We start from the raw sequence: 23182 nt of genomic DNA, 5'->3' as shown, positions 1-23182 counted from the left end.
TTATCTTTTTATATATATATATATATATATATATATATATATATATATATATATACTATATTTGATTTTTAATTTGTCAAATATTGTTTATTTATTTACTTTTGAAAATATATATATTTTTTCATTTTTGTTTTAACTGTTTGAGTGTGAATAGTAATTTTGTCTCACCGCTATCCAAAACTTCCCTAATGTTGCAATTACTGAAGTGGGAATAGTAATTTTTACCTCTCCGCTATCCAGCACTTTCCCTACTGTTGCACTCACTAGAGTTGGAATAGTAATTTTTACCCGTCCGCTATCCAACACGTTCCCTACTGCTGCATTCACTGGAGTTGGTAAAGTAAATTTAATTCCTCTGCTATCCAACACTTCCCCTACTTTTGCATTCACTGGAGTGGGAATAGTTATTTTTACCCCCTTTGCTATCCAACACTTTCCCTACTGTTGCACTGATTTTATTGTGAAAGTTTAAAACTTTTTTAATAGTTGAATGTTTTAATTTATTATACATTTTGGGGTCGATTCCGATTCGGGAAAAAAACAGTCTGTACGATTTGTATCCGGAGCCCTCTCCATACAAATTGTACCCGTCCGTCCGAGTCGCATAGTACGATCCGTATTCCGTGAATCCGTCCGAATCGTCGCGATCCGTACGTATTGCAAGGCTGAAACCGTGAACCGTACGACTAGTACACATGCCGTACGACTCGTACACATGCCGTACGACCCGACAAGTACGATCCAGATCAGGGTATGAGGACGCGATTCGTAAGGTCCCCGTCAGGTAAGGGCGAGTCGTACAGAAAAGCACACAAACACATACACACCGTACGGTCCGTACCCCCCATGATCGCAGGGGTACGGTGCGTACCCCTGCGATCATGGGGTGTACGCAGCGTACCCCATGTACGATGGGTATACGCACCGTGCCCCATGTACGATGGGTGTACGCACCATACCCCATGTACGATGGGTGTATGCACCGTACCCCAATCGTACGCACCGTACCCCATGTACGATGGTGTATGTACCGTACCCCATGTACGATGGGTGTACGCACCATACCCCATGTATGATGGGTGTACCCATCGTTCATGGGGTACGGTGCGTACACCCATCGTACATGGGGTACAGTGCGTACACCCATCGTACATGGGGTACAGTGCGTACACCCCATGATCGCAGGGGTATGCACCGTACCCCTGCGATCATGGGGGTACGCACCGTACCCGGGGGGGGGGGTTCTGTACCTGTTTCGGCGCGAACTCTGCTTTTACGGCTGTTATCAGCCTCGTAGAAAAAGGGTCATACGGTGTGTCCCCGACACGTATTGTACTTGCTGGGTCGTAAAAACCAGCCGTGAACAGTACAGATGTTGCGTACAGCGGGTTCCGAGGGAGAATCGTACGGAGATTAGAGTCGTACAGTCTCTGTACGGCTCCTGGTACGAATCGTACTTTGTCGTACGTACGGGGGACGTTGCAGGGTATGATTCGTACGGGGAAAACGCTCCGAACGGCTATTCTGAGCGGTTTTTCCTGAATCAGAATCGTCCCCTTTATGTATAAATTATTGTTTGTGTGTTCATTTTTTTATTAAGTGTATTTGTTATATTTTATTAAAATGTATATTAAATGTATTTTATTTAGTTAAATTATGTTTAGTATTTAATATATGTATTATGTATTATTTTATTTCATATTGATATAAAAGTCATTATCTTATACATGTATATTTTTAAATCGATATTTTTTAGTCAACATTTTGGTACTTGCCTGTCTAAGTGTAGGAGTCGATATTTTTGTTGTCTATATTTTTTACTCGATATTTTTTACATCTATATTTTTACATCAATGTTGTTTCAGTGAGCCTGTGTGAAAGGTAGGAAATGTGCTGGTGTGTTTTATATGTCCTGATAGTGAAATACTTTGTATTTCGTTTTTCACTGTTGAAAGGTTGTCTTTCCCATAGGCTATCATTGGAGCTGCACTGCAACATTTCCCATGTGTACCTTTCCATTGGGACAAGATAGAGAAATGGAGTTTAGGCTCTCTGAACTCAGAATTTAATAACACACCTTTTAGTAAAGGTGCTTTTTAAATCATGTGTTTGAAAATTCCACTTTTAGAAAGTGGGCATTTTCTTGCTATACCATTCTGTGTGCCTCTGCCTGTTTGTGTATTCACTGTCTGGTCTTGGAGTGACAGGAGCTGGGGATGTGCATTCACTCTAGACAGTCAAGGATGGTTGAGGTGTGTCTGGATTTACCTGGGTGCTGGGCTGAGTAGACCTGGTCTGCATTTAGAATGGTGGAGGAGTTTTGCTAGCACATGAATAGACTGTCTCCTTTGCGCACTGTTATCTCCATCTCTTGTAGTGAAGCTGGACCCGGGAGGACAGAACTGTTTTTTAATGAGCTCAGAGACTCTTCCAACACGGACTTCAAAGAGAACATGGAGTATAAATACTAGGCCTAAACCTTCAGAACTTTAGATCACTTCTGGAATCAAGAGGAATCTCTGCCAAGGAGAATAGCTGTAAGGAAGAGTACAGTCCCTTTGCCGTGTGTTGCTTTGCTGGGTTAATCTGCAGTTGCTGCTGCTGCCAAGGTGAGGACAAAGACTGGAACTTTGCTGTGAAACTGCTTGTGAAGAATCTCCAAGTGCTTGTGTGTGCTTGTCTCCTGTTCTGAAGTCTCAGGGATACAAAGACTTCAACAACGGCTTCATTGCACTCCAGTACTGGGATTTCTGACCTGTCAGGAGGTGCCTGTTCCAGTTCTGGGTCTCTGGAAGTTGTTCCTGGTGCTGGGAGCTGAAAAAGCTTGAAGAAACCAAGATAATTGACAATCACCCTTCCAAAGCCTGATTTTCCGATACAGCATGCAGAGCGGGAGAAATTTCCATGCTCCGCTGCCATGTGGCAGAAGAATCAACGCAGCTGAAAACTCCGATGCACACCGTATCCTGTGCATTGAACTCTGAAGTCCGAGATCACTGCATCGACTCCAACGCAGACACTGTTGTGTGGCAGAAAGAATCAATGCACATCGTTGAACTGCAGCGAAAGAAAACACCGCAGCGCCTGTTTGCCGCCACCACATCAACCACCAGCACATCCTGGATTTCCACGCATCGCATCTGTGTGGCAAGTCTTCTGTCGCATCACCATAGACCAGAACAATCTTGGAATCGACAAATCATTTCCCCCCTACATTCCATATTTAATGCATCACATCTCCTGCGTGAACTGTCGCATTGCTGTGTTTTACAATGAGTCCCTTCTCTGCGGCTGTTTGGCCTTGTGAACTTTGACGCACTTCAGGTACTTTGTGTAAAAGTCACACATCCATAGTTTTCTATAGACAGAATTGCTTGAAACCTTTTAAAGGTCATATTTTGAATTGCGTATGTTGGATGTTTGTCATTTTGGTCTAGTTTGGTTTAGATAAAGATACCTTCTTTTCCTAAACTGGTGTGGTGTCCATTCATAGTGTTTTCACTGTGTTACTGTGTGTCTGGGTGCAAATAATTTACACATTGACTTTTGGATAAGTCTGCCTGTTTATACCAAGCTACCAAGGGGGTGAGCAGTGTGTAACTCCATTATCCTGACTAGAGGCAAGGGTCCCTACTTGGACAAGATGCATACCTCTGCCTCCTCGAGACCTCCATTTGAAATACTGCCATTTTAATCAGAGGCCACAATGTTCAAGCCTGTTTAGCATGCCTCAAACCAAGAGATACAAGAAGTAAAAACATTGACATTTTTATTAGAGTAGATGGAGTTTCACACAAACATGACTACTGTGCATTTGTACGTTAAAGCGCCTTTATCTATAGGTCACCAACAATGCTGTGTATCATTATTATTATTATTAAGAGTACCTGGTATGTTTTACCAGAAACTTTTCCTCTCTTCACATTACTTCCACACAATCTTCTATAATCTTTTTTCCTTGTTTATAATTCCAATAAATCCCTGATGCAAGAATAATATGTTGATTTTTTGGTAAGTTTACTTTTCATTTTGAGATTATCATCATCAAATCATTCCTCCTTACTGCCCTTAACACCACCTGTTTGCATGTATAACCTGTATGTGTCAGTAGTTTTAGTTATTAATATAAAAACATCATATATCATAATATTGAAGGGTATTGCCTGGTTTTGAGGTTGTTAAATTATTTGCTAATAACTGTCCTTGATAGATATGTAAAAAAAAGTAATTCAAAATAGAGCACCACCTGAAAACTTTACCAGCTCTAACTTCACAAGATCGTAACTTGGTAGAACCTTTACTACATCATTTGTATGGCGTTCAAGGAAAAAAACTGCACATTATGTTTACTATCTTATTCCAATTTAAAATCAATACAGGCTCAGCAATAACAGAAATAGGAACAAAGGTATTCTACTGCAAGTGTGTTCCCAAAGGAATGGTAGATGTTAAAGTAGATAATATCGTACTCTCAATTTAGTGGTAGCTGGGCTGAGAAGATAGGTTTATCAGAGGGTATTGTGAATGCATTTGGTGTACATACTCGTACAAGGCAGGAACACACACTCATTGACTGACTCCAGGCCAATCTTTCTAGGAACGATGTTGAAATCAGTTACAGGTAAGTAGACTTTTATGGAATACTTTCAATTACGGGCAGTAGGTTTTCTGTAGCTTCAACAATACTTTGCATGTGTATGAAATGCTTTTCAATACAGAAAGAGATACTTTGCATGCAGGATCACACTTAGTACAATACAGTGAGAGTCCAATGCAACCATATGGGAAAAAGACAGGAGAGTAACATACAGGTAAGTAAGCAGTTCTCAAGTTCATTTTCTGGGGGTTTGGGGCAACACTGGGCCCGAGTCTGACCAAGGTAGGCACTGCACCACCAGCACCACGGCCGGGTCCAGAGGTCACTGGGCCCAATGTTTTGTTTTTATGATTCTTTTTATTAAGCAGTTATTTGAGAACAACAGGGTAGTAATGAGCAGTGAGTGAAAGGAAACATTATAGGCCGCACACAGGGGGCCTGAACATCGCTGAGCATCATTATGTTATTCGAACCCCCGTCCCGAGCCCAATCTACTAGATTGTGTAGCAGCTTGTCAATCATCCTACTGTATGCCCCAGGAACCCGATCCCCTACCCCGCCTCCCCTCTCAATCTGCTATGTTAACTCACCTATATTGCATCCATGCTCCCCAAATCTTTTCAAATTTGTGGCGGTAACCTCGGGCCCAGTATGTTTTATGTTCTGCTAGTTGACACCAGTCCAGGTCTTCTTCCGATTCCCTAACCGTAGGAGGTCTGTTCACCCCCTAGAGTCTGGTCAGATTGTGCTTTGCCAACCCTGCCGATGTGTTCTTATAAGTATTCATGTGTTTGGACCATTTCACTTCCCCTGTTATGCCCAGCAACAGCCACTTGGCTTCTAGTGTGATTGTAAGTACTGTAACTTGCTTCATCACTTCTATCCCCCAGTTCCAGAAGCCCTGGATTAGTGGACAGACCCAAATCGTATGGTAGTAAGTGCCTATGCTGCGACATCCCCTAGTGCACCCAGCCGACTGGCTGCCACCCATTTTGTGTATCCTGGACTTAGAGAGGTACGACTTGTGCAGCACACGGAGTTGTATCAGGTGAAATTGCGCACGTATGGTGATCTATCGAGGACTTTGCAGAGCCTCATTCCATTTGTCGTCCTCCAGTGGCCCAGGTCTAATATGCAGATCTCTCTCAGTTGGACAAGGAAGCATTGGGTATTGTACATTTTAGAGCGTGTTGCAATTGCAGGTATCTAAGTACCTCTCCGGTCTAGTTTATATTCAGACGGCAGCTCTCTGAACTATAGCAGTGCAGCCGCTCTCCAGACATCTCACAACTTGTCTATTCCTATTGTGTGCCACCGTGTGTGGTTACGCAGTTTTTTCACCTATCCCAGGCTGTCACTACCCCACAGTGAGTAAGTAAGTAAGTAATATTTATTTGTATATGATTAATTAAAATCCTTACAAAAATATAAAACGCCATGGCAATACAAATAATTTAAAATACAGCAGTTACTATTGTCAGTTCAAGGTTGTTGCTAGGTTCCGATGAGTCTTTCAGGTGTGATTGAGTCGTTTCTTCATTAAATCAAAGAACTTCACAACCTGACAGTTCAGTTTAATGTCACTGGAGGAAAAACATAGTTTAACTGCCTGCCTGCAAGTCCGAACGGCATATGATCTAAAAAAAGGTAGCAACAGCTTGTGCCTCAAGTCCATTAGTCTCGGGCAGATGCATATCACGTGGATGATGTCCTCCTTGCCAGATTTACACAGGCGACATAGAGCCGAGGGGTGAGTTCTCTCCCATGGCGGCAGGTGAGGCAATATCGGGATAGCTCCAAGGCGCAGTTTCAGGAACTTTTCTTTGATTTTTATTTTCATCCCGATATTAAGGTATGCCTGTGGCTGTATTTTGCCATAGTCTCCCAACGTTATCCATCCATGCGCCCTGTTGGCTAGATCTTTCTTATCTTCTATTGCAGAAATTATTCTGGCAGACTTTTTTGCCAACTTTTTGAAGGACTGGTGATCTATGGCGGATTCCCAAATATCGGATAAGCCTAACACGTCAAGAGATCCAAATAAGTAGTCCCTCGGCTGTGAGGTGGGGCATCTAAGTAGCTCTTCCCAGACGCTGGCATTTAAGGAGTCAGGATCTGCATCGCGAATCTTGCGCCAGGTAATTACATATGCACTCCGTCTTTCTAGTGTTTGTTTGACCACCCCAAATTCTAAACGAATTTGGGCCGGAGACGCATATTTGGGAAGGTTGAAGATGGCCCGGTAACAATTGGCTATGACTGCGTCTAACACTGCAGCGTCCTTCCCATGCAGCGATTCGCTCCCATAAGTGAGCGTTGGTTGAAGTTTCGCTCGGAGGATTTCAAGAAAGGGTTTAAGGGTGAGGTCAGGGAGTTTAGTCTTTAGAGATTTCAATGCGAGGTAGGTCATTGTTGCCTTCCCTCGAATAGACTGGAGCTGCGGCCTAGACGTATTCTTAGAATCCAACATGACGCCGAGGTACTTGTATGTGGCTACCCGTTCAAGTTTTATTCCATTCAGGTACCAACCAGGGATCCTTTTCTTCCTGTAGTTAACTGTCATGACCTTAGATTTGTTGAGGTTTATTTCTAGGGCATTTTTTACCGAGAAAGCATGGGTACAATTCAAAAGATGCTGAAGGCCTATTGGCGACCGGCGACCCACAGTGGAGTTCTGCTGTTAATTTGACTTTGCACCCCAAATGTCAGTTGGTTACCTCCCAAGCCTGCAATCTGGGTATGGAACGGGAGCGATCCTTTCTTCGCCCTCCCATAGAGAAGTGCTGGGTAGCCCCCTCCACTCATGGCCCAGTGTTCGACCGTGTATACTGGATCATCTCTCCGTCCAAATACCCAGTCATTCACCACTACTAGCTGGGCCACCCAGTAGTGAACTTGAAGGTGAGGCACCGCTAGGCCTCCGCCAAAGTCTCTGCGCTGTAGTTTCGCGGAAGGAGATTCGTGTCACTCCTCCGTCCCACTAAAGTGACCTTACAGTACTGTGGATTTTGCTAAAGTAAGAGTCAGGGAGTTTCTATGGGGTATTTTGAAGTATGTTGAGCATGCACGGGAGGGTCATCATTTTGAGGAGCGCAGCCCTTCCCATTAGCGATAGGGGTAGTGTACGCCAGTGGGCCACATCCGCCTGGAAGCAAGCAAATTGTTGTCTAAGAAATCTTTCTCACTTCTAGTTACATGGACTTCTAGGTATCTGAACCCTTCCCTCTTAACTGGGGCTGGACACCTGTGAAGCAGGGACAGTTCTCCCTTCAAGAGGGGGATAATCAGGGACTTGTCCCAGTTAATTTGATATCTCAAAAAGGTCAAAGATATGGAGAATTCTCTGTAGCGAGAAGCGGGGCTTTGTTACATAGAGTAGGATATCGTCAGGGTACAGTGATATCTTTTCCTCCCAGTCCTCCCCCACCGTAATTCCCTGAATCATAGGGTCTCCATGGACCCAGGCAACCAGGGGCTCCAGGTCTAAGGCGAAGATCATAGGCGACAGAGGGCATTCTTTTTATTTTTTGTCCTCAATTAGCCTTAATAAGTGAGCAGTCTTTAGACAAACCAAAGGTTTATTTAAGGATCTTCGTACAATGGAACCTATTATATCTTTTGACCCCCCCGGAGATCCAATGAAACCAATTGTCAAGATTCTGAAGGTGATACGTAGTGTACGTGGCAGGAGGAAACCTGTCGTCACCACACGATAGTAGTACTATTCTCCTCTCTCACTTATTTAATAATCATTGGACTATTATATGTGACATAACAAATAGCAAGACAGTTTATTCAACCTTATTCTCCCAATCAGTCCAATTCTTCCATATTTTACATCTTTTCTTTGAGGAACTAGCCATGTCTAATTTATATATACATCTAACCGAAACCACCCAATCTGATGCTACTGGTGATTGTGGTACAATCCATTTTAAACAGATTTCCCACCTGGCTTAAATGAACAACAAAAATAATAACGAAGCCTGTGATTTAGACAAATTATAACTAATACCCTCCTCTTGTTGTAAGGCCCCAAACATAATTAGACTCAAGCTTACCTTGATTTCTCACCCCAAAATTTCAGAGACAGTCTTACCTACGTCTTGCCAAAAGACCTGGATAGAAGGACACTGCCAAAACGTATGTCGATCATCTGCATCATCAGACTCACACTTCGGACAAACCTTTTGATGGGCACCTCCCAATTTGGCCAGTTGCTTTGGAGACCAATATGCCCTGTGGAGCGTGAACAAATGGTTTCTCTTGAGGTAGGCAGCTTTAACCACATTCCAAAGAATGTGCATTGATACTTGCCATAGGTAAGTTAAGTTGGTCGATGGCAGGTCTCTTCTCCAGGACTCCTCCATAGGTGCTAAACGGGGTTCACTCTTAATTAAGAGCCAGTACCATTTGGAGACCTCCTTTTGTTGGTGTAGATGTCCACGGAGTAAAAGTTCAAACTGTACACTATTTCCTTCTTCTTTATTTAATTGTGTGGCCCAACTAGGTAATTGATAAAACTTGAATCTAGCAAGTCTTTGGTTTGTAAGATTATAAAACAAGTCCCACGGGAGAAGTTTGTTCCCTTGAAGCAGTTGGCCCCAACTCATAATACCTTCCTCTTGTAATACAGTGGAAAGAGAGTCTTTTATGGGGCTAATAAGAGGGTAAGGATTGCTTGGCGGAAGTTGAGATGTTTAAAAGCAGAGGGGGTATCGCCACTCCAGACATTTGATTTTATTGTCTTGTTTTCAATTAAAAAATGTAAGACCTCTTCTCTTCAATATTTCTTGTTCTTCCCCCAATGTTTCAAGCCATGTCTAAAAACACCCCACAAAGGGGTGACGGTTTTCTTTTTAAGTTTGGCCACCCAAAACTTTAAAAAAAAATTAGACTAAAGCTTTTAAGCTCGGCCTGGGAAATTTGGTTTCAATTCAGGAAGATTCTGAAGATTTCTTATTATAATGCAGGAGCCCCTATCTGGGATTCCCCTGGCACGACAGAGGGCATTCTTGTTGTGTGCCTATGCCCAACTTAAATGTGCGGGAGGTGGAGCCGTTTTCCTGCACTCTGGCTAGTTGTTCATTGTATAGCGGACAAACCCAAGAACAGAAATTGGGGCCAAATCCCAGTCTGGGCAAGACCGCAAATATGTAATTCCATTCTACGCTGTTGAATCCCATTCTTGCATTCAGAGAAAGAACAGCCACACACTCCATTCCCTGCTTGCCTGTTAGGTACAGTACCACATACAAGCATGGCAGGTTCAAGCGGGTGCTCCGTCTCGGCATGAAGCCAGATTGATCAGGATGAATCACTGCTGATTTAACCCTGACAGCCAGTTCACCAGAACCTTAGCCAGTACTTTAGGTTCCACATTGAGCAGAGAAATGGGATGGTATGAGCTACAATCTGTCGGCGGTTTACCTTTTTTCAGGATTACCACTATTGTGGCTGTCCTCTGGTCTTCTGGAAGGCCCCCAGCGTCTCTAGCAGCTAGGAAGGAGGTGAGGGGCTATCTTGTGGGCCATATTTTTGAATAACTTGAGGGGTAGGCTGTTTGGCCCCGGAGATTTTCCTGACTGCAGTGCTTGGAGTGCCTCCTCTATTTCGGCTACCATCAGGTCACCGTTCGGGGTCTCCCTGTCCTCCCTTGACAGGGCGTTTAGTGTCATTTTTTTTAAAGAGTTCTGTGGAGTCTGCCCTGTATCTATTGGATTTGGATGCATATGTGTTTTCATAGTGAATTGCAAATGTCTCTGCTATGTCCCTGCCTCCCGTATGTATTCCCCCTTCCAGGTCGTGAAGCTCCGTCACCCAACTTTTTTGTCCAGCTAGGTGATAAGCTCAATGCCTTTGTCTCCCACCTCATAAAACCTTCTTTGCACCACCAGAGCATTGGCTCTAGCTGCATTTTCTTTTATATCTTTCAACTCGTCACCTGGTCCCCCTCACCTGGTCCCCTCCCTTTAGCATCTCTGTCTCTGAGCCTTTTATCTTTTCTACTAATGTCTGGTATCGCAGCCTGCCTTCCTTTGTCTTTGCCCCAATTAAAGCAGGGAACTCTCCCTGTATCATCACTTTGTATGCCTCCCAAAGCGTGCAACATGATGTCACTGACCCCGTGTTATGCTGAAAATATCATTCCATGCCCTCCACTAGTAGATCTTTCAATTTCCTGTCCCTCGGGTGTCACACGGCCAGTCAGGGTGGGAGGACATTGTCTACCACTTGTCCCAGGAACCAAGTGGCCACTGGGGAATGGTCAGAAATGCCTTGCGCTAGGTGCTGGGTGTCACGAATGTAGCCTATTCCATCCCTGATGGTGAACAAGTAGTCTAGTCTTGAGAGGCTACTGTGTCATAGTGATAGGTGTATATATTGACATTTTGTCGTGTTTTGGGTCCTCCATAGGTCTGCCCAACCCACTTCCTCTGCAAAAGATTTAGATGGGTTTATTTTCTAGTTTCTCCATTTCCTGGTTATCTATCTGCCGCAGTGTACATGAAGTCGTTCATGTCCGTGCCCAATATCAAGAAGCCCGCTGGTAGTTCAAGGAGTGTCACACCCAGGAAGGAGAGGGTTTCTCCCTGTAGCCCTGGTGGTGTATATACCGAGCCCAGGTTCAAGACCTGTCAGTCCCATTTGCCTGTTTGAAGTACAAATCTACCTTTAGGGTCCCTTGAGGACCCACCCGGGATGTATGCTGTTGCAGACTGGAGAAGGATTCCTGTGCCTCGTGACCCTGAGGAGTAGCCCACGTGTGTCACTATGCTTTATCCCCACCTATCCAGTGCCTTGCAGGATTGTCCCTTCAGGTGGGTTTCCTGCAGTAAGACTAAATTAGGCTTTTGCCATTTTATGTATTACAGCACCAGTGTGCACTTGATTTTGGACCCCAATCCATTTACGTTCCAGGACATAAACTTAAGTGTAGTCTGGTTGTGTATACGCATTGTGAAATGGCTTGAGCACTACTTTTTTAATGGTCTGGATCTTACTGTTTGGTGTGGACTTGTGTCACATGCCTGTGTTGTGTGATCACACTTGACTCACTGTGTTCCCTATGTCTACTGTGAAAACTACGTAAAATTGAACTTTTCCCTCATGTCTTCCTTTCCTGCTACCCTGCGCCGTGGGATCAAAACTGCCCACCACCCCAATTTACAGAGCGCCTGTCGCCCTCAACTGGAGCTTACCAATGTTGGGGGTTGGCTGACCCTTCTTGTCCCCCGTGGCCCTTGCCACCTGCGGACCCTCCATTGTCCAGGGGCATCCCTGCCCCATCAACCCATGACTCATGAGGCAGTGCCACCTCTCACTGTTTGTTCAGCCTAGAAAGATAGGCTTGTGCAGGAGGAACAAGTCTTACCATTGAGTGTCTCACATCCACCATGCTTCCTGCACCCCCCTTCCAGAGTCACTCTCCAGTTCCATGGTCCAGGTTGTGGCTAAGCCTCCAGCCTGCCGCTGGCTGCGCAATTTTGTCCACAATTTTATGGGTCCTTGGCTCTCACCTGCTGTCATCTCCTCTACACTCTGGGTTTAAGATTGGGCTGAGGCCAGTTCTGCATTTCATTGATCATCGTCACCACTCAAGGAGTCTCTGTCGCGACTGTTACGGGGGTGAACTCTATTTAATCCCTTTTGTCTTTGGTGTTCCTGCATGCGTCAAGCCAGTTCCAGACTTCTGTTGGGGAATGGAAGAACCAGGACTTCCCTTCCACAAGGACACTCAATTTGGCCTGGAACAGCATCATCTATTTCAAGTTTTTTTTCTCTGAGCACCCTCTTGGCCTCTTCAAAGTTCTTTCTCTGCTTCTGGACTTGCAGGGTGAAGTCCAGGAAGAAGTGGATTGTGGTGTTTTTGTACTTTAGGTCTCATTGCACGTGGGCTGTCTGTAGGATTGTGTCACAGTCTCTGTGATTGAAGATCCTGGCTATTATGGTACGTGGCTTGGCCCCTAGTCTCTGTGGCGGAATCGGAGTCCCATGTGCCCTTTCCACCACGAAGAATTTTGGGTTTGGGGCGGAGATCTGTCCATGCTGTGGGCCTCCGCTCCCTCTGGCACCCCACAATACCTATGTTGTTACATCTCAACCTCCCTTCCTGTTCTTCGACCCTTGCCTCTAGTATTTCTTGCCATTTATATAGTGTGCTTACTTGTTCTTCCAGGGACTTGGAGGTGGTATGGAGGTCTCGGATGTGGGTCTCCACCATTTACACCTTGTCCGAGATCTTCTGGAAGTCCCTCTGTAGGAGCCCAACATCGATTGTAACTGCGTCTATTTTGGGTTTCAGGGAGGCCCAGAGGTATTGCATTGCCACCCTGATTGTCCCAAGGGAGGGCTCCAGAGTGGGCACCAGGTCTATGGGCTGGCTCGCCTCCTCCAGGTGCTGTCTGTGGACTGCGTAGTTGTCCATTTTATTGGTTTGCAGTAGTTCCTGTCCCTTGGGCTTCACCATCTCACTAGGGTCTGATTGATTTCTGTTTGTTTTGCCTCAAAGCTTTCTGTCTCCTCCCTTGGTCTCCCGGCCGTCAGGCCCCGGGGTGTGGTGGAGGGCTATTCTCTTGCTGGTGGCCCTCTGAGTCACACTATTCGAGTTGGGCGACTGGGAGTGTATGGGGGTCTCTTGTGCCTGCATCCCCAAAGGTCTTAGGAGATCCTCTGGCTGTGTTCCCGATGGGGGCCCACATACATGTAGGGGGGTTCTCAAGGGAATTTGCTTAGTCTTTTCTAGCCTCTCTGGCACATTAGCCATTTGATGGAGTCATCAAGCCGATCTGTGTGGCGTGTTAAGATCTCAGTGGAGGTCTGGCTCCCACTCTCTCCTCCCTGACCGGGGAACTGCTCCACCTATCCTCTGGATGGGTAATGATGGGGGAGAGGGGAGTCTCAGGGCTGCCATCACCCTCATGGTGCCTTGCGTACCTGTATGGGGCCCTTCCTCTCAGGCCCTCTTGTCGTCTTACCAGCGTTAGATCCACTGGTGGGGCCTCATTGTGAAAGGCGTTTAACAGGGTTGGTCTACGTAATGTGGGCTCCCTATCACCCTCACTGGTTCAGCCCCGCAACTCCTCCGTCACTACACATGGGCCCGGGGTATGTCTCAGCGGATGGCCCATTTAGGTTCTGCAGCAATCGCGGACTAGTTATGGCTTTGTCGGTCCCTTGCGTTGTTCCCCTTTGGCTGCGTGCCCTCCTGCAGCCGGGGGTGACAGTTATCTCCCACTCTGGGCTCTGTAGTAAAGCTGTTTCACACTCACTCCCAGCTGGGGTCCCTGCCTCGGAGCATTCCTGGATCTCGCCGGAGGGCTTGCAGGCACGCCGCACCCCGGAGGTCCAAGTCATTGCCTCCTGCACGCATCCTCCTACCAACGTCCGGATATTGGAGATTCCTCACAGCGTGTGTGTCATGTTGATTCAGACTGCACTGTATTGATGGACCTGCCCCAGTTTATTCGTCTTGGCCTGGTGTTGTTATCAAGTAGGGAGGTGCAGTTTCAACACGTTCTTAGCAACAGTGCGTTATCCCTGCACTGTGTGAGTGCCACGGTCGATAAGGCGGTGGATTCTGTAGCTGATGGTGGGTCTCAGGCGGTAGGCTCGCAGGAGCTCCACTACTCTGTGGCCCTCTTAGTCGGCACCAGGCCACACACCCCACCACTAGACCCAGTGTTATTCTACAGAGGCAAGGGCAGTTTACAGATAAGTACTGAGGCTCAGGGAGATAGTCCCTGGAGGTTAAGATCAGTATTGGAGGGGCCACCATAGAGCACTGAGACTGCACCACCAGCACCACTGGGGCAGCTGGGTGCCTAGTGCAAAGGAGACATTGGGATCCCCGTTGACACCAATGGAGATCCTCGGTTGGGCAAAAGAGCTGCTGGCTTGTTTCCGAAGGTTGTCTTTTGGAATCCCATGACTGGAGAGGTAAGTTGGATAGTGGGAGATGCCAGGACACTGTCGGTTGGGCACACCAAGGCTGGGGGGCTGCGGGTGCAGGGGTGTCTGCTGGCACTCGGTTTTCTCACCAGATCTGGTCGCAATCAGGGGACCCTTCAGGTTGAGGCTGCAGGCGTTGAGGGGGAGGTCAGGAAAGGTCGTCAAACACTGGATCTCAGGTCAGGATCACTAAGGACACTTCACTGGGTTTGTGGGCCAGCTGGACTTGGGCCGTGGGCGCCATGTACAGAGTGGTGAAAGTGTTGCAGATCCACCTGGATCCGGAGGTTTAGAGTTGGTTTCTTTGCTGGGCAAATCTGGTCTTCAAGTGATACAAGAGTCTTTATTGAAGTTAGCACAGGTCCCCTGGGGTTCTTGAGGTTGCTAGCTGCAGGCCAAGCCAGTTTATTGGAGCAGGGTTGCTGCAGGAGGAGACAGGTCATCATCTTCTTCCCATCTGCTGCATGGCTCTTCAGTCCGTCTTCTTCTTAGGTAGTCAAATACGAGGAACAAGGTTCAGGGAAGCCCATGAATACTAAATTTAAGAGTAACAGAGGTCAGGAGTCAGTAGCCAATGGCTACTGCCCCATAGTGTGACTACACCCTTTGGGGAGAGGGGCACATCCCTGTTCCTATTGGGCCTAGTTCTCCAATTCAAGATGGAGAATTTCTAAGAGGAGGGTTCACCTCAGCTCCTGGTGACCCTAGGGGTGTGTCAGACTGAGGTGGACACTTCTACCCTGCTTATTAAGTTTTCTGCCTGTCCTGCTGCCAAAAGTGGGGCATTGACAGGGGTGTGGGAATCTCCACTAGTTGGAGCTACCCAAATCAGCACATCACAAGGTAGGAGCATTTGAGGATCACCGCCAAGTGTTGCTGTTCCTGCCTGGGGGTGTGTGAAGCATCTCCACCCAGAGCAGGCTTTGTTCTTGAACTCTGAGAGCACAAAGACTCTCACCCCATTAGGTCAGAACCCTCTCTGGTGGAGTCTGGCTGGTGGGGACCAGTCAGCTAATACACTAGAAGTTGGTTGTTTTTCAGGGGGCATCTCTAAGATGGCCTCTGAGTGCATGTTATAATATATCCAACACTGGATTCAGTGTCGGTTTATTATGTTGAGACATTTGGTACTAAACTTCCCAGTTTTCAGTAAAGCTATCATGGCGCTGTGGAGTTTGTAATGAAAAACTCCCAGCCCATGTACTCAAAATGGCTTCACTGCACTTACAATGTCTATGAATGGCACAGACATTGTATGGGCATATTCATCATGCAGCTAAGCCCTCATCTGTAATTTGGTGCACCCTGCCTTAGGGCTGTAAGGTCTGTCAGAGTGGTGACTTATCCATGCCACAGGCAGTGTTGGGAGGCATGGTACACATGTTGACTCTTCAGTTTGATCTGCACTGAAACATGCAGCCTGCAATGGAAGTGTGTAGGTGTTAAGGTGAGGGGTCTCTGATGGTGTCATAATATATGCTGCAGCCCTCAGAGGCTTTCTCTGGACACAAGAACCATGGTACTATGGGTACTGTTTACAAGGGACTTACATGTGGCCCAGGGGTGTGCCAATTGTGGAAACAAAGGTACAGTTTTGTGGACAGAACATAGGTGCTGGGTCCTGGTTAGCAGGGCCCCAGCCCATACTCAGCCAAGTTGGTATCAGATATCTGGCAAAAAATTAGGGGGTAAGCATGCAAAAAGAGGCCCTTTTCTACAGGAAATTATTAATAGGGGGGGTTTGACCCAGTGGAAGGTACGGGGACCTGGGTAGTTAAATCAGTGAAGAGAAGGGGTCCCAGTAGCCATGGAACATAAAACCACACAATTGAAAAATAATCAAGAACACATAAATTGAAACCACATTGTTTACTTCACACATTGTTTCCGGGATTGCTGAAATCACTGTGGCAACCAGGTCACGAGGTATGGTCACATGGTTTGGGCGTAAGAACTTTCTTATGAACATTTTGTGTCTTATTTTTTCTGTACATAGCGTGTAACTCTGTCAAACGATTGACAATTGCTGATTTTACTGTCACTATTGAATCGCCACTTCTTTCCTCACTAATTCCTCACCTTCACTACACCGTCCCATCCCCTCTCCCTCCTTGGGGCACCACCGAAACGAGTGTTCTATTATTGTGTGTATTTATCCTTGCATATTCGATACGCATTCCCATTGTGAAGTAAACAATGTGGTTTCAATTTATGTGTTCTTGATTATTTTTCAATTGTGTGGTTTTATGTTCCATGGCTACTGGGACCCCTTCTCTTCACTGACTTTTCTACAGGAAGCAACAATTTCAACTGCCCTCTTAGAACAACTAAGTTAAGAGTCGTCAATGGTTTCTCCAAATTATGAGATCTAGTTTACATTAAATTGACCTGGGAGTCCCTAGCTGTTGCAGTACTGCTGCCTTGACATCCAACTCAACAAGATCCATTAAACCATATGGGAGAACGTCTATCTTAGCATTTAGAAAGGCAAATGTTGTGATATGACTTTTTATCTTGACATATGGGGCAGCCATGTGGCGTCTGGGATGGATTTGACTCTAAAACATTGATAGGCCTCATTCTCACTCATTCTCAAATGTTCTAGAGCTGAGGAAGTCCATCTCTTTTGAAGCCATGTGAAGTGAATGTTCTCCAAAATTAGACTGGGTTGCCAAGGTCAGTGCTTTTGTAAACAAGTGACTTTAGATCGCCCGGACAACCCCTGAGACCTTACTCATGCATATTAAGGAAGGCTTACTCCAGTCTTTCATGACTACTCACGCTTTGTGAGTAGTCATTAAAGACTGGAGTATGGAATGGTCCATCATCTTAATGAGATACTTGGCCATCTTCATTTAAGAATGCAATTTTTTTGCGAAAATATACTTCACATGCAGTTAAGGCTATATTTTGTTCTGAATTAGCTGAATGCATGATGAAAGCTCATATGCCGTCCTTGATTCTTAAACCCAATATTCCAAGGGCTATAATATTATGGAACTGTCCTACTTATAACAGAATACGTCATTTGGTGCAAGGTAGTCCTATATTCAGTAGAGGCTGCGAACTTTCTGCTTTCTGGGCACGAGTGGTGCCTGGTTTTATATTAGAAAGGGGGATCGGCTATGCCAGCTGTGTTTATTGGGGGTGGGTCTGTTCGTCACTTTGGTTCTGATGGTCTTGCTTTATATGAGGATTGGAAAAGATAACATACCCGTTGATTGCACATTTAATTTGCAGTGACAGAGAGGATTGACCGCGTGTTGTTAATTAATTTACTTCGTGATTAAGTCTTGTTAATTAATTTACTTTGTGATTAAGTCTTAGAGATCTGCGAGCTATTTTGAGTATGATGCACTTTAAATGATTAGAGGGAATTTTACCTTATGTCTATTGTATGGCCTTAAATTATGTCTCTGTGTTTTATTTTGACTTGTATTGCATTTTGTTCTAAGTTTCGATATTTGTGCATTTATGAAAAAAAACTTGCAAAGTAAAGTTTATATGTTTTTTAAACTATGCCTAAACTTAGTAAAGAGTCAGTCAATGACTGCTGGAGGCACACCTCAATTAGTATTACAGTTTGATTTCCAGATTAGCTTCTCTCCCGCAAGGCTTACATCTTCCCTAGTACTTAGTGTAAAGGCGCCCCAGGAGTTAGTAAATGCAGGGAAGTCCTTTCAACGGACAAAGGAAATGATGGGAAGGGTTGTAAACACAATGGATTTGTGCCACAGGCTCAACTGTGCATGATATCTGGTGGCTTATTTAAGAGAGCCCAGCCTCACTTTTGCCCTACGTAAAGTGGTACATGTGTGACACAGAGCTCTCAATCCGAATTATGAAGCCACGCAAAGCCACCCTGTGAGGCTTTGGGTGGCCTCATAAATCACGAGTAAGGCAGCTCAGCACAAATCGCTGCGCGCCTTACTCTGTGCCTGGGAGGCGTTCCATGGGCTTAGCATTGTGTTTTCCCACGCGACACCCTTGGAATTTGACGCTGTCCCAGATTTGCAAAGTCATGTAAACCTGGGGAAGTGCGAAATCCTTATCCCTCCCAAGGTGAGGCGTAACATCAATCAAACAATCATCGTTTATTTCTCATCGTTTGTTCCTCAATTGTTCCTATTTCTACGTGTGCTGTGTTATGCAGCACACATAGAAAGAGGGAAAACGCCTCTTAGGGTTGTTTTTTCTGCAGGAAGGTACCCTTTCCTGCACAAAAACAATTCTAAATGCAACGGAGGCACCCTTGCACCATGGTGCAAGGGTGCTTACTCTGGCGCTAGACTGCTGAAATGGCACCAGCGCAGGGAGAAAGGACAGGTATGCACCGTTGTGCATAAATACGGTGCATTTCTGCCCTTCCACTTTGGCGTAGGGCAGCGCAGCAAGGTGCCTTGTTGTGCTACCCTACTCCAAAATTCCATAAATGAGGGCCAGAGAATTTATTTTGCACTTTTTTGGCTGTCATGCAAACTTTATTGAAATAGCCTTTAGACTGTATTGAAATAGCTCATTTGTAAATAGACAAAAATACGCATGCTACATTGTGGTTAGAGCCACAGGGATAGCTATGCCAATGCATAAGTTCGACTTTTTCATTAATTATTTTCAGTTTTCTAAATGCTAGGTTACTTTACAGTAATTATCTTGAAAGTGTGTGTTTTGATGTCTCATGTATACACATTGAACCTCATCATTGGCTAGTTTTGTTATTTTTGCAACAGGAGTTAATCGTTGCATTTAGGGTAAGAACTGAACGTGCAGTAAAAATTAGTTGGAGCTGATATGTTTTCATTTGTATTTTGTTTGCTAATCATCGTTTGTTATATAAGGGGTGTCTGCCCTTTGACTTTACTCTTCAAAACAATAAATGTCACTGAGGCAGAAAATATCACAAGTCACCAACCAATTATTACTATGTTATTAAGGAAGAGAGCTGGCTGTGTTTGCGATTCCTTTAGCCAGTTTACATCTGGTGATCAGTTTTTTCTGTAATCAGTGTTTAGCTATTTTTTTTTAAATATATTTTTATTGCAGAATCAGGAATAACTAAGACCAACAGGCCAACCTATACACTGATGGCCCTCAACATTCAGACCGATAGTAACATAATACACAGCCGATTAGCCCACATCCCGGAGGCTGGGCGGCACATCAATGAATCAGTCCGCTGGAGGTACCTCAGTGTGTGCCCTATCCGGGCCATAGGTCGAATGTAACATTTCGTGTCTGCTTTTACCCCATAACAACCTACTCGTCCCACTCCAGCCAGCCCTAGGTCACTCCACTGTCAATCCTCCTAATCGTCATAACTACCTTCCAGGGCCACCCGATTCCGGGAGGCTGCCGCGGGCCGGCAAATCTCCCCCCCATGACTCCCTCCCAACGTCCCCCCCTCCCCACCAACTGCTGCTAATGCGGGCTCCAATATTCCCCTCCTGCTCTAGGGTGCCAACTACCAGGAAGTTCTGACATTCAAACAGTCCCATGGAATCCCTTCCAATACCTAATCGGACTCCTCGCCTTCAGTTAAGTAGTCCCTTAAAGCCTGCACCACCCGCTCCCAGGACCGCGCCAGTTCTAAACTTTTCTCGTTACCAGTTCTAGTCGCCTGACGCATCCTTAGCACACTCTCACAGCCCGACCATTTCAGCAATTCATTTCTCCATCTCCGCACAGACGGCCCCTCTTTAGATTTCCAGTGCCAAGTGATTTCCCGCTGTGCCAGTATTAAACCCAACCCAATGAATTTGCTCGTCACCTTGGTCTTTTTGGTGTGCGGGAACCAAAGAAGCAGACATGCAGCCATGTCAAAGTCTACCTCCCGATCCGTAACAGCGTTCAGGAGTTCCCCTACCTCAGACCAGTAGTTCCCTAATCTTGGGCATCCCCACAGCATGTGGTCCAGATCTACCGCAGGCACCAGACATCTGGGGCACATGGCGTCAAGCACCTGGAAGTGTCGACGCAACCTCTCCGGGGTCAAATATGCCCGATGGATAACGAAAAAATGCACCTGTTGAAACCTCGCGTTCCTCGTTCCCTTCCAGGTCCTGTGCAGCACCTGAGCCCATACGGAGTCCGGGATTTGTTTACCTATGCTGGCCTCCCATCGCGATTTCAACTCAACCAAAGGCACCAGTCCCTCGTTTAACATTCTGTTGTGGAGGCAGGTCACCGCCTTGACGGTGCCCGCGGCCATCACCACGTACTGGCACACCATCGTCACCTCCGGTTCCACCAGTCCAGTCCCCCAATGCCGCTGCATCGCCGCGGCAACCGCCGCATGCAACAGGAAGGTACCACTCGGCAGGCCGAATTGCTCATGTAAAGTCTGGAATGGGGCCAGCGTCCCGTCCACATAGAGGTCTCCCACCATCTGCAAACCCAGGTCTTCCCATGCTAACAATTGGGACCAATCACCTCCGTGCGGCAAGGCAGTCAGCATTCCCAGCGGAATCTCCGGTGCATACGGCCGGCGCTTCCCAGCCCTCTTCAGGTGCCTATACCAACATAATCTAAGCGTCCTCTCCTCCATCGTAAGATCCCTATCAGCCAGTCTCTGTTGCATCACGATAGATAATCAGTGTTTAGCTATGATGGCACATTCGACAAGGAGTCATAATGCAATCACTTGTTAAGAAGTTGCTACAGCAGTATTAAGACGGCCGTATCCCAAAACATGTTTGATTGCAGCTATATCTTGTCCTGGGTGGTAAGTTAAGGCAGTAATTGTTCCAAACACCTTTCACCACCGTGTTATGAAAACAGGCCATCTGGGGTGGTAATGTGTAACGAGAATGTTTGTGCACATTTGTTGTGTGGCATTGTGTTGTAGTAGTGATGTGTTCTGTTGTTTTTATGCTACTGTGTTCTGGTGCTGCATTATTGCAATGTTATTTTGTTGTATTGTACTGCAGTAGTTGTGTTGCATTGTTTTGACTGATTTGTTGTGATAGGCATGGTTATGTTTTTAAATGTGTTATGTTGCTGTGTGTACGTGTTTCAGCAGCGGCCAGTGCAGGTAAGCTTGGTTGGGCGGGGCGGGGGATAAAGTCAACACATGACGGAATAGGATTTATTTATTTATTTCATTTTCTCTATTCATTCATCTGTAGACTCCCTCCCCCCCTACCTCTTTCCACCCCGCCTCACGGCGCTTACCTGCACTGGCCGCTGCTGTTGTTATTGTGTTACTTTCGCTTACTTTAGATATGGCAACAAATTCTGCTACATTCCCACCATAAAGCAACACCTTACTTTAAAGTTCCCAGGGCATGCAACCAGTAAAACAGCGCAGTTCGACCTCTGAAACGACCTTAGACACCACCTAGCCCAAAACTGTGATAGCGACTGTATCACTTTATGTGATACAGCCCAGACTGTACAATTTCTAACGTTTAGCACACCTCTGTACCGTTTTGCCCTTAAGGCACTTTACATTATATCATAAGCTGGAAGTAAGCTAAAATTGATCGACCATTAACGTTTAAAGGAGCATTTGTTAATTGGACTCAATTGTGGATCAAGGGTTGTTGGTTGGGTGATCAGATGCTGGCTACCAAAGCAGGTAACTTGGTTGTAATACATATTTCTGGTGAAGCTGGAGAATCTTTCATTGCTGTCCACAATTTCACCAGGTCTGCTTCGGGGCAAACGTAGTGTGTGGACCAGAGGAACTGTTAAGTCTCTTCCACCCAATCGGATATCTGCACATCCCATGAACCATTGGCAATGTGCATGCCATAAATTGACTGTGCAGATTTTGGATCCTTCTCTGCCATGGTCTACGCGTGTATCCTTCATGCCCACTCCCTAAAACCCCAGTTACTGCCATGGGCCATGCATATACCCTTCTTGCCAATATCCCATCATGGCCTGCCATTGGTGTACCCATTGCTTAACATCATCTCTCGTTAAAGAGGTTCTGCTAGTGGTGTTTGTCAGTCACCCAGCTCTGGCTGCCCCTGTTGTACTATGGAATGGCTAAGAAACTTGTGAATCTTCCACACAGTGGGTCTTGAAGGGCCACATTTTATGAGCTGCTGTGGCTCTTTCATCTCCAACTCATTGTCAGTGGCAAGGTTCCATTTTCCTGCTGCCCACAGAGCTCCTCACACACAGATACAGGTGCATGTCCAATGCAAGGGTCATACTCAATACCACTGGAGTAGGGTATCAGATGACTCTGTTTATCTGGTTCCTCTGAATAAAAAAGAAGGAAGACAATGTCTCCTTGGCATTGCAACAAATTTACTCGGCTGTCCCCTGAGGCACTTTTGGGCTAGGATAAGTATCTCCACTTTAGTGATTATCTCTCCACCTGCATCAATGGTCCTGTATCAGCACTTTTGGTTCACTGTTAACTGACAGACCCATATTGTGCTTAGAGGTTTGTATTGAGGATCGTGTGTGTGGCATGGAAAATCAATTTCTAATACTCATTCTGAACCGCTGTAATTCCAGTTTCAGTCCCTACCCGACCTTCAGAAGTCACTCATAGTTTAACTATCATCTTCACTGCTAGGCCCTTATAGAAGCTGGTATGTAGACCAATGAATGCGGTAAATAATGCATGGATTGTGCTGAATTATTTCAGCAAGATCAACTGAGGTTGGGCACAAAGAA

Source organism: Lissotriton helveticus, chromosome 8, assembly GCF_964261635.1.
Source record: "Lissotriton helveticus chromosome 8, aLisHel1.1, whole genome shotgun sequence".
In the NCBI taxonomy this organism is placed as follows: Eukaryota; Metazoa; Chordata; class Amphibia; order Caudata; family Salamandridae; genus Lissotriton; species Lissotriton helveticus.
This window is presented reverse-complemented; position numbering follows the sequence as displayed.